The 12,983-nt window shown below is 38.9% G+C and overlaps 1 long non-coding RNA gene across 2 annotated transcripts in view; it reads right to left on the bottom strand.

Annotated features, from left to right (window-relative positions):
- Positions 1 to 12,983, bottom strand: part of LOC121073375 — a 121,211-nt gene that overhangs the window by 48,855 nt on the left and 59,373 nt on the right. Inside the window, exons 3-4 of one of the 2 annotated variants that reach the window (XR_005821658.1) lie at positions 8,860 to 8,976; positions 6,347 to 6,898 (exon numbers count right to left, since the gene is read on the bottom strand). This is a non-coding gene — a long non-coding RNA (uncharacterized LOC121073375). Of the gene's footprint in view, positions 1 to 6,346; positions 6,899 to 8,859; positions 8,977 to 12,983 lie in introns of those variants that run through there. The other variant, XR_005821657.1, reaches the window with a different exon arrangement.

Genomic DNA, 12,983 nt, shown 5'->3' with positions numbered 1-12,983 from the left:
CAGCACAGATAGTACTCGTCGCTTTGTAGACCCCATCTGCAGATGTATGGCATCTTCTGAAGACAGGGTTAGAGGCTGGACATGGACTGTTCCAGCACTGGTGTAAATTTGACATGCCCTCACATGCTGGACTACCGCTCGCAGAGTTGCAAACATTGATAATGGTGATTTTAATGTCATTTTGCAATTAGCACCACTGCACCAACACTTACTACCCTTCCTTTAAAACGAAATAAAACAAACAAACAAACCCACACACATCCCCAAACTATTGATGCTTAGCTAGTTATTGACATGTCTAACACCTGCTCCCAGAACTGATTCTACACAGTCCCCCTTTTTGCACAGTAGATTTTTGAGAAGTACCGTCAGGGGGCAACAAGGAAAAAGCTTATCTTCTTTGTTACAGCCAATCCTTTTGTTGTGAGGATTTTGACACAGATAAGGACTTTACTAGCTCTACTGGGAATTAAACAAATTGACTCTAATAGGTTTTAATGTATAATGATTTGCTCATTTATAAAAGAGTCTACCCAATCCTCAATTATTCAGATATGGGTCAAGATCAAGGGAGTACATCAAAACAAATCCTGCACCTGCAGAAGAATTCAGATGTTAATTAAAAGAGAAACAGATCGATGGACTCTAACCTCATACAGAGACTTAGGAAGAAACACATTAGAATTCTGGAGAGTCAGGACATCACCCCTCCATGTAATGTTGTTTCGGGTAGCAGTATCAGCTGCTTATACAGCACTTGCTGCTTTTTTCTTTATAAGGCTGCATTAAATAGAATTGTGGATTGTGATCCATGATTCACAGCCTGACATAGGTGGATGACATTTGACCCGCAAGAAAACATTAATAATACACAGTTGAGCTATAAATTGATAAATGCATCTTACGCAGAAACATTGAAAAGAAATAAATCATGGCATATGTCACATGACATGTCATTAGGCTGAGACTCACTCGCTAGGTTAAGCTTGAGATTCAACCCCCATGAAACAGTTCAACAAGTCAGAGTTGATTGGCTTCATATTAGTCTTTTGCGTTCATCGTTAAAGTAGAATACAAAAGAATATGAAATGTAAGAATATAAATCTGAAATGGAAGAAATTTAAATGAAAAGGCAAATTAACAGCAGCAATACTGAAGCTGAGATCTCATTTGGTTCCTGGATAACTAAAAAGAATTAGCCGTAATATGCACTTCTGCCTTCTAGATAGTCTGCATTTCCTTTCCTTCAACTCTTTGTCTCGATTTGGGAAGGGCCAAATTTTTGTTTGTTTTTTCTAGTAAGGGGAATGCTATCTAAAGTCTGAATTAGCCTTCCTTATAAAAAATAAATCATTAATTCTGATACTGTTGCCTAATACTCTTAAAAATATCTCAACAAAAGATGAAATAAATTATTAAAATGTGTAAACAAAGTTACATGTAAATTAACATTATGACTCTTATTGAAGTCCTGGGTCATCTTTTCCTGGGCATCTGACTTGTTTTTGGATGTGTACTAAACATCACTTAACTGCAGTGGAAGTAGCACCGGGCCATGTGCTTGCTGAGTGACAAAAACCGATGTGATAATTATTGATCTTGAAGAGCATTATTACAATTTTCAACATCTTAGTAGTAAGGTTGGGGCAGAAAAGTGATAAAAACTTTGAACACTGAGCATCACAAGCAGCCATACGGCTGTTTCAACCAGTCGCTGCCAGGGCTTCCCTCTCAGAACAGCCGCATCACCGCTGTCACTCAGACACCACCATGCCACCTCGCCCTCACCGCAGCCCAGCTCCATGCACAGCACCACTTCCTCAGCAACAAAGCACTTGACCCCAAAAGCCTTGAGCCTTTCAGACATACTACACTGTAGCATAAAAATAGATGAATAAAAATAAGAGGGGCTCAAGCCTCTTTTTAATTTTTCAGAAAACATTTTCTTTGCAAAAAGCATACATTCCAAAATGAAGATCCGTCTTGTATGAGAGTAATGATAAATGCCAACATGTAAGAATTCTTTCTCTGAGGCTGAAAGCTACCCTGAGGATCCAGAATACCCCTCAGAAATGCTGTGACTTGGAACAGCTTGGCCAAAACAGCTCTCCCTCTACTCAACTCAACATCCAACCTTTATTACTATCTAATTCCACTGATTAGTACTGTATAATGAAAATTTTAAGCAATACTTTCATGTTTGCCATATTGCAAGTATAAAACAACATCTTAGGGCATTAAATTTACACTTTAAAAATTTAATATTAAACTTTCCTGCAACCAGTAAACACCCTCTCCCTTTTCTTATGGAAACACCATTCTCAGAAAACATGGGTGCCTTTTACCCCATTAATTTTAACCTGTTCTAGGGCTGTAGAAGGGACTTTCCCCAATCATGCTGGAATATGGGCTAGCACAAGGAAATAAAGGATCTGCTCCTGTACATTGATGAACCAAGACAGGCTTATGAGTTAGAAAACAATCCAAGCAAAACGTCATTCAGGTTTCTCCTATTGGCAGCATACACTGCATCTCCTGAAAAACTGGAGCATCAAGAGGCCTTTGTGCCACGTCCTCAGTTACACAAAGGCCACTTATTGCAGTTCAGCAACTGAAGAGGGGAGCTGGGCAGAACAGAGCAGAACAAGAGAGAAATATCCCTCAGGACTTGCTAATTTCTGAGCCTTATTTCATACAAAAAATGTAGCTTCACAGCGAATTCCAAAGCAAAGGAGAAATTAGGACAGTGGTTTTGTTGTCTTTTTTTTTTTAATATATAAATACTTATCTTGTGCAAGAACACAGTTGTGTAACTCATGACATTTTGCTCATTATAGTTTAGATATGTGGGCAACCTAAGATGAATTTATCTCTATAACCACTAGTGTTTCCAGAAGTTGAAGAGTGCGTACTAATGATATGAGAAGGCATGGCTCCGAGCTCAGGCAGGTAAGAAAACTCTGCCATCCCACACACATTCACACCCCAAAGCCAGATGACGCTCTCACCACACACACGGTCCTTGTTGGATTTTTGAGAACCACAGAAACGTGAAACTAAATGGAATTTCAGGAAATTAGCTTTTTTTTTTTTTTTCCTAGCCATATATCATAGCAGTGAGCAGCTTTTCAAGCAGTATTTTCCACCAGCCAGCTTCTCATTTGAGTAAACATTTACCCAGATACTGGGGTGCTACTTTAACTGTGATGCATCTCAGATGTATTACTTCAGCAGTGACAAACCCTGTGCACCCTGAAGTGAAACAGAATACTATATACATTTCTGAAAATCCAATTAAGTCTCAGTGAGGCACTAGACTTTCCTAAATCATGTTTTTCTCCTTAGTATTTTACAATAGAAGATCATTGTTCCTACCAAAAGCAGGCTTGTATCTCCATCGACCCAGCAGGCCTGCAGAAGAAACCTAAATTGCCTCATAACCAGCTCATGACCTCAGTGCCTTTTAATTATGTGGGTTTCCCTGTAGCCTTTAGTTAACATAGACATGTGGGGTGAGAAAGGGGGAGTCTACAAACCACACAGAAGAAATACAGGCAGCCTATGTATTTGAAAGTACAGATATTGCATCTTACTTCTGAAATACGTGAGCCCTACATAAATTTAATAGTACTCCTTTTCAAAATACAGTGCTCCCATTTGTAGCCAAAAACAGCTTAATTACACCTCCAGCATTGTGTGTACAGCACCCTGCATGCACACCTAAGCACACTTGAGCCTAGGTACATCATGCACCAGCAACAGGGGAAGAAACATCTGCAAGGAAAATATTTGGGCAACTAGTTCATGCTGAGCACTATGGTGCTGCAGCACAGCCAGGATGCTCACAGCAGGACCAAATCCCACCCAAGCCTTAGAAGAGCAATGAAAGCCTGTCTGACTATTTCACTTCCTAATAAAATGGAGAGCTGTTGGTATTTCTTTTCAATCTTAGATTCAGACTGAACTAGCTTATTTCAGAGGAGTTCATGCATGGATAGGTAAGTCCAAGCAAGCAGTGCATTCAAATGACAATACTTACTAACCTAAAGTTTACAACATATTTTTTTTATTTTTTATTTACTTTTTTAACTAAATTGGGACTGCATATGGCAAGTTTCACCTCTATTTTGTCATTGTCTAGACATCTTAGTGTGTATTTATTTCTGCCATTTAAAAATTGTTATTTTCTTTTTCTCTGCGTTTCCGAGGTAATAGGTGCATATCAAATTAACATTTTAGCTTTCCAGAGCATTATTCATTTAGGAAATAAAAATTCAGACAAATTTTGACTGTTCAACAACTATTCCATGTTAATGTCATTGATGTACTTTTCATTCCTCTGGGAATCTTAAAGCAGAAACTGGTTTTTGCTTTCAAATTGCCCTTAACAGCATTCTTCAAGAATAGCCCTAAAAAAATCAAATTAGTCTACCAAAGTCTTTAGGTAACTGCCTTAAAAACAAATTAATACCACAGAGCAAAATTTTTCATGCATACCTCCCGTCCATTCTCTTGCAATGAAGTAAGTCTTATACTGTTGCATTCTGCTAGTTTGCAACACTGTCCTGTTTTATCTGTACCATAAAACTATTTTATAAGAAGAAAGTATTAGTAAACAGTGATCCAAGAACTTAGGGTCTAGTGAACGGCGTCCATTATTCCCGCCAAAATCACTGAAACACTCTTAGGTCATGCATTTCTCGCTTCCTTGCCCTGTGCACCACACTCACTGTTGGGAGTGACTTCGGTTCCCCTGCTGGGTTTCCCCAGCTGGAAGATGTTCTGCTAACCATGGACACACAGCCCCCTCTGCCAGCAAGTACTAGAAACTCTCCCTACATTTAAAAACATTTAGTTTAATTGCAAAATCTAAACCTACGCGTTTTTATGTTTTTTGAAGTAAACATCACTTCTTGTAATCTTTCGTGGAGATCTTTTATCCCCCAGAAGTTCTAAAACATTTTGATTGCATCTGTCCTGTAAGCTGTGGCAATGGCTGTACTGAAAACATCCTCACAGGATTTCAGCTGTTTTTGCAATGTAAGATGGCTTTCAGAGCACCAGTGGTGAAAGGATTCTTATAGCCTTTCCCTGTCCCAAATGCAGGCATAATATTTAAACAAAGCTGCAGACACATCAATAATGAAAATCTGGTGAACCACTTACTCTTGACTCTTATAGGAACGTTGAATGCAGAATATCCATTAGTTTCCTGACAACATGGATTATTTATAGGCAAGACTGATAGCACCACCTATTATTAAGGTTGCTCAATACTTCCTATTATATGACCCCTGGTTTCAGTCTTTTTATACCTTTGTCACCTGGGATGAATATTGCATACTGATGTCGGCACTGAAATCTTTTTGTTGAAAGTTCATCCCTTCTAGGACTGAGGCTATTGAGAAATGTAATGTTTTTGTCCATGTTTCACAAGAATCTGTAAGCCATACTGAAAATTTGTTATCCCTTATTCTGCAGGAACCTGAACTTTAGAACAACAGAGCTTTTGTGTTGTGTTTGCAACTAAGAAAATGGCCCAAATATAGCCAAGTTGCAGGGGAAAAAAAAAATAAATAAAGAAAGAAAGAAAGAAAGAAACTCTTTGATATGAACATTAAAATAAAACAACAAAACACATACGCACAAAAAAAAAAAAACCACAGTGGAGACCTGACTGTCAATGAGCATCAGTGAACAGTTGCTATTTATATATCATTCCTGCCTGATGTGCATACATGTTCTATAGCTCAAGGCTATGGGGAGAAAGTGGGGAGAAAAAGGCTTTTCTTCCCACCCTAGAATGGTTGTTCTGTGATGTCTGAAAGCAACAAGTTACCATAGCACTGAGCTTGAGCACAGTGCAAGAGACCGAAAGCAGCATTGCACTACTAATACTGCTCCTGGTTTCAGTTCCTAAGTATGCTCATTCAGTCACAGATTGGGATTCTCTGGACCAGCGTTGAATGTTTAATTCTACATCATTCTTTAATCTCATAATGCTCTTTTAAAGCAATTTCACTTGTGCACTTTATTAAGCCTGGAGATTGATACCAAACAAGGTTAGACTTGCATTGTGCGCAGCAGTTTAAGATCTCCCAGTAACAGACAATGCTGTCCCAGTTGGTTGCATTCCCAACATGCATGAAAAGTCCAAACTCAGTTGGTTAAAATGGCAAGGCCAGTGGCAGAACTAGCCAGAAACAGAACCCACATGTCCTGGTTTCTGCTGGGACGCCTCATCCTCCCAACTATGCTGCCTAGCATTTCATTCAAAAAAAGTCTGTAATGAACAAAGCAATTTAGAGTAAAGATTGGCATTTATTTTCCAATATCATCTGCTTCCACATATATTTTCAGCTCACAGCCATCCAGTGCTACCCACACAATCTGGTGAGTTCTGTATGAATACGGAGGGAGGACTCAAACCGAACCATTCCTTCGAGGTATTTCAGCACAGCCACAATTCCTCTGACACACAGAGCTGCAGGTCATACTCAATGAGCAGAGGTTCAAAGTTTCACAGCTTCATAACAAGATCAGCTTGACACCTGACCCATGTGCAACTACATAGGCAAAGATGTAAGCAAAGGATTTCCCCTCTTTTTTCATTCTGTTGTCAAGAAACACACAGGATGGCAAAGAGCAAAGATGGACCTCTATCTTGTGATCCAGTGCTGGCCAATTGGAAGAGTACCATATAAGTAGCCTCACAGTTTTTAAGACAGTTATAAAGATTTCTCCAAACAGCCTCTGTTACCATCTCTTCTGGAATACCCATACTCCAAACAGTAGAATAAACAGGCTTCCCTTGCTACATTTCAGATGTTGTTGCTGATTGAAACTGGTAGATCTTCCCAACTGCAGCTTTGATTTCAGATGACGTTTGCATCTGACACTGGCAGAGAGATAAGCAAAGTATTCCTTTCTGTGATGATGTCAGTTCAAGTACTAACACAGAAAAGCTTTCTCTTATTTGTTTCTTATACCCTGAGCAGTCTCACTCTGTTATGCAGTGTTTCTTTCCAGCTTGTGTCTACCTTTCTAATAAGGGTAGAAATGTTCAAATAGCAGACAAACTATAAACTGAAAACTTCATGTCAATTAGGTTGTTCTTCCAGTCTGGGACTTTTACAATTGCTGGTTTCAACAAGGAATGAAAGCGCCAACAGAGGCCCAAGCAATATTCTGATCCTACAGTGAAAACACAAGGGTTGTCCAACTAAAACCCAGGCAGCAGGCTGTTGTCATCTCCAGTTACAGTTACCTCTAAAACACACGTATTCTTAGAATCTACCACTGGCATGCTGCTCACATTGAGCCAGATTTGCAAGTGAGCCACAGATCAAAACATAAAAAATAGTTCCTGACAGAAACACTAGAGAACACAAAATAGCTAAGAGGTCTAACTCATCCATGGAAGCAAAAGAAAACAAGCTGTGATTCCCTGTGCTGTGTTTTGGTAGTGTGAATGATATTTCCAGTGGAATCACAGATCCTGTTGCCTTTTGCATCTGAGGAAGAAGCATTCTGTATATACGCACCCCATAAAGTAACTGCTAGAAAATACCAAGTCAAACACCATAGCACCATGCTTCATCTATAACATTTAATTCAAACTGTAAAAGCAATCCCAATGATAGCTTCAGCACAGAAAGAGTTAAATATGTAAAAAGTTTAGATTTCTTTTTAACTGCTATTTCCTGCTCTGTTTCCACGAGTCAGGAAAATAGACAAAAGTAAGAGAATTAGACGGAAAGTCAGCACAGCCTCAAAGATACCAAACTTCTGGGCAGCTAGTGCACGCCTATACAGGCATAAGCAACATGGAAGAAAAGCAGGGATGCAAAGGCATGTGACTGCTTTGTATATCACACCAGGGTGATAGTAATCTACAGAGGAAAGACCAGCCTGCTGTTCCCATTCAGGAAAGTAATCAGGTCACTTTTGCAATGCAGTTGGCCTTTACTGGCCTGCTGCCTATGTTGGAGTCATCCGGCTGTCAGAGCATCATGCTGCTCCTGCTGCAGCCTTTCACTGCTGCCAACTCCTGAATTACTGGAAAATTACTTGACCAAACAGCATGTGGGTAAAAAAGAGAATCCCAGAATTTCCCCCCATTACAGATGAAAAGGAATATTCTATTGCTATCTGTGGTCTCTGCTACAGAAAGAAATTAAATTAACTCACTTTATCTCATTTGTGTACCCATAACGTAGCTCTTATGCTATGAAAAATGCTAGAAGAAAAAAGTGAAATTGCTGAAAACAGCCACAGCCAACTAAAGAAATACAAAGGTTTGCACTAAATAAATTAACTAATAAGTTAGATTTTGCTTGTACTATTTTCCTCTCATTCTTTCCAAGTAGATCCATCTCACTCAGTTTTCAGTATTTCCCAATGATTTTGGAAATTAGCACTGAGAAGTTAAGTATGGAATGCCTCCGTCAATACAGCCTGAACTTAGTTTTTATGAAGAACACCCACAGCAAAGTTTGAATTTCACACAAAAATGTCCCAAACACTGAGATCCATATGTCAGTTTGAGTTTGTTTCTAATATTTTGTGATTATATTGAACTTCAGGGGAAATTAGGGTTCTCATAAGAATGCACAACCCTAAATAAATTCTACCAGCCTGGGATCCCAGCTGGACAATCCCCTTTTTAGAAAGCATTCACAGAGTTGTGGGGTTTTTTCCAGCACTTCTACTACACTATTTTCCAGCATTTCCACTACATTAATACAAAACATTTAGGAATGTTTCTGTATCTTGCATGACTTTTTACATCTTCATCTTGAAAGCTCACTCAGGTAGTAAAAAAAAGACAAACCCAAGGGCTCTGATAAAAAGTTTTACCTTCTAAACATGTCCACAGAAAGAAGTCATCCATGTCATGCAGTCTTCTATGAAGTCAGGAAGTCATTCAGGCATCTCTTCCTGTAGCTGATCTTCTGCCAGTTCTCAGATCCTGAACTGTAATGAGAGAAACATATTACTAATTACACTACTATTTATTTTTATTGTCAAAAATTCACAGAATAACAAAGGCTAAAAAACATTCCTTAGGAGGATTTCCATGTTTGTAACAGTAGCACTCAGAAAACCCAGTGGAGGCTAGGGTCTGTGACTTGCTAGGCGTAAATGGCAAAGGCAGTTTCTAACTAAGAACTCGCAATAAAGACGTCAGGTGTGACAGAGACAAACAACGGTGGAAGAGAAGCAAAGAGAAACAAGGCAGAATGAAAAATAAAGCAACCCAAATTAGATAAAGATATCCTTGTTCAATGATCTTTTTTTTCCATGAACCATTTTAGGGGAAGTTATTAAGTGCTCTATCCCAATAATGGTACTTGTAGTCTCTCAAGTAAATATATAACATAAACACATTCTTGATTATACCTGCAGTGTTAAAACAAATATTTTGCAACACAACAGGTACGAACCAAATTTCCACAGAAAAGAAGCGAGCATGGCAGGAAAATCCTGCTGTTTTTCCTTTATATGCACATATTTATCTATCACATTACATATACATACATGTTGTTGTACTTTCAGGGTATCTTATCAACTGGAAACATACAAAAAAACAGCAAGAGAAAAAAAAACAATGTCTGGATAGTTTTATCGCAGGGCACATTTGGGACAGTACAGCAAACAAAGTGGGTTCCAGGGACAGAAAAGTCTATACAGACCAGTTACAACAAAAATCAGTGACATTATAAAGAGACTTTTCACATCTTCCATGCTATTGACAGCTCTGAGAAGCTTTCCACAAACTCTCTGGGAAACTTTGCAAACACTCCTAGAGAGAGGGTGGAAATTTAGGAGCCCTGGAGTAGCATGGAAAGAATGAACAGAAAAGTAGCTGTAGTGGTCTACACAGAGTGTGAAGTAGAGATTCAGAGTTAGTATACCTTGATATATATCTCCTGTCACATACAATATGCCTCTATATCTTTTATATACATAGGAAGTTTACATATTAATGTTTGCATGATGGTAAATCGGAGGACTGCTTCATTAGATTTGAAGGAGCACTTCTCCTCAGGCCAGGCCTCTGGTTTGACTCAGATTGAATTACAAAGCTAAACAGAACAGGAAGGATCTGTGCTCCTAATTCTGTTTGATAGATCTCTTTGTCATTTTCAGATGCCAGATTGAAGATAGCTGCCTCTTCCTTGGCAAAGAACAGCGCTTTTAAGCTCCAGGCTATCAGAGAGAGCAAGCGCCTACAGTACGTGCACAGACTGACAGTTGCATTAAGATGTTTCCTGCCATTTCTTTAAAAACTTATGGCAACCTGCTCATTATTAGCCTTCTGTAGTTGCAAGTAGTTAAATTGGGCGAGATGAAGTAGAAATCACAGCTGAGGGTGCTCTGGGCTGTAGTAACCACACACCTCTGCAGATGCGCTGACTGGGGAAGTCATCCTATGGGAATAGGAGCAAGGTTTAACAGAGATTACACAGATTGATCGGGAAAAGTCTTCAGGAAATTAGTTTGTTTTCTCCCATTCTTTCTGAATCTGAGTGGGTTTAAAAACAACTCATCTTCATAACCATTTCATGTTTAGTTATGGTTATTGAAAGCTCTTCTCCTAATTTGCTGGGCGATTCTCAAATTGCTGATTAGGAAAAATAGACAAAATGTGAAGGTAGATCTGAGAACATGTGGAGCCCATTAACAGAACAAACTCATAGCTTATTCTCTCTGATCCGTATTTAGTGTTTGTAGGGGGCTTTTGCTTTCTGCAATTTAGCAGGTGCAGGCTGAATGGATATAAAACAGACTTAAGCCAATATACAAGAATGCACACACAAAACAGTATCAGTTTAACTAAATGCAATGTCACCCTCACTATGGAACTACTGTACCTCAGACCTGCAACTAAAAGCCCATAAATTCTGACCCCTACATCATGTTTTTTAATACACTAAGCAACATACCATTTGGGACACAAACAATAAAGGCAGCAGGTTTCAGGAGTTCTCAGGGAATCGGCAACCAACTACTACTCTGACTCTGCTTCAGCAGTAAGTGAGGCACAGGTCCCCAGGGCTCTCTGGCCTGAGAGATTTCTGATACACTATGAAAAGACCAACATGTTGCTCTCACACAGAACCTTTCCCAAAAGAGCTTAGACACATACAAAAGATAGATATTAAACTTCATAGAAGAAATGTCAGTATTATTCCAATTGGACAACAGGTGTATAACCTAAGGATTATTAAAATAGTGATACCTAGTCTTCACTGAGCTTTTTTTTTTTTTTAATTACCTCAACACCTTTTAGAGAACAAATCTTCTGCAAACAGAGGAACAGAAGCTGTCTGTCCAGACAAAGTTAAGAGTCTAGTTAAGAGACCCTTGTTCCATTTTCTAGCCTCTATTCTTGACCTATCTTACAGTAAGTAAATTTATTCACCATGTCTTAATAAGGACCTAATTTTTCCACAGATTTTAATTCCTTAAAACAGTTAGCCTATAAAACAGATGACCTAGGAAAACAACTGCAATAAATTAACTTTAAAAACTGCTCTTTTTCAAGAAAGTACATGCAAAAGAATTAGCACTAAAACATCTGCAGCCGCTGAAGACAGATCCTTCACTTGTTTATTTCAAGCCAGCCAGACTGCTAACTGGCAATCAGGCTGGGAATTTGCAGCTGGGGGGCAGAAGGATGAAGGAATGAAAATCATGCTGATTTGAAATAAAACATTGCCACCTGGGATTACTTAGGGATAGCTGGAACAAGGAACCACTCCAGTTTGTTTCTGGAGGTGAGGTTCTATCTCTGACAGCAGATAGGCACAAGCAAGTAGGCACAAACTGGGAAACACGTGCTAGACAAAGAGAGGAACAGGTCACATTGACCTCTATCCTGATCCTACTTTTTCCATATCCTCACCATTGCAATAGTATTTCAGAAGGTTGCTCTAAGTTACAATTCATCTTTAACATCTCACCTTGCCCCCAAAGTTGCTAACCTGAACACATTCACTATCCAAGCTGATATCACAACTTAACCTGGGGCTTTGAGAAAAAAAATATTTATTGTGAGGCTTCCCTTATTTCAGCAGCTGAAAAGAAATCAGTTGTAATGAGGAGTCTAGGAAGGCTCAGTAAACATTCAGGAACTCTCCAGCTGGACCAATCAGAAACCTAAATTGTAATTTGGCAAACAAAAATGTTAAAGTAAACATAATTAAAATGTTTACTTGTTCCAAAGGGGCACTTAATGAACAATACATAGAACATCTATGAAGTGGTATAAATAATCTGATATATATACAATAAATATAAACAATAATGGACAAGTAATACAAAAAACAATTCACATCAGCGTGGGGCTGGAACTGCAGGAGGGACTCATGCCCATGGTGGGGGCACGTAGGCGACAGGGCACCTGCACAAGAGATGGGCTCTGAGACAAACCACCAAGACACTAGAGAGCAAGACTGGCGAGGTGACCTCCAAAAGAACAGAGACACAAACTTGTGCTCTGCAGAATACTTTGGTTTAATGACTTCTTAATTCCTTTTTTGACTCAGATTGTTCGGGGAGGAGGTAGCTTGGGTTGCTTTTGTTTGTTTGTCTTTGTCGTTTCTTTTAGTCTGTCTTTTTTTATTTTTTGGTAAAGTACAGCGAACATGTTGTAAAGTAGAATCATATTGGGAATTCAACCTTTACTTTCCCTAAATCATTCAGTCATTTCAAATGAGGTTAGTTGTATAATCTCGGGGGGGGGAAAAAAAAAAAGTGATTTAGATGAAACAATCTGTTCTACCCTAATCCATTTGTGGTGATTTCAGCTCTTTTGAAATGCATGCAATTTCATCTTTGAGAAAAAAACCTCAATAAGGTCAATCAGCCTCCACTAAAAGATGCTGAGGCTGTGATAGAGCATTTGAGATTTAAGGGAGAGTGCATCATAAGTAAGGCCCAAGGTTCAACTTTACGGTTAGCTACATTAGCTTAAG

The sequence above is a fragment of the Cygnus olor genome, chromosome 7, assembly GCF_009769625.2.
Source record: "Cygnus olor isolate bCygOlo1 chromosome 7, bCygOlo1.pri.v2, whole genome shotgun sequence".
NCBI classification, from domain to species: domain Eukaryota; kingdom Metazoa; phylum Chordata; class Aves; order Anseriformes; family Anatidae; genus Cygnus; species Cygnus olor.
The sequence above is the reverse complement of the archived record's forward strand: the minus strand, read 5'-3'. Positions and strand labels throughout refer to the sequence as shown.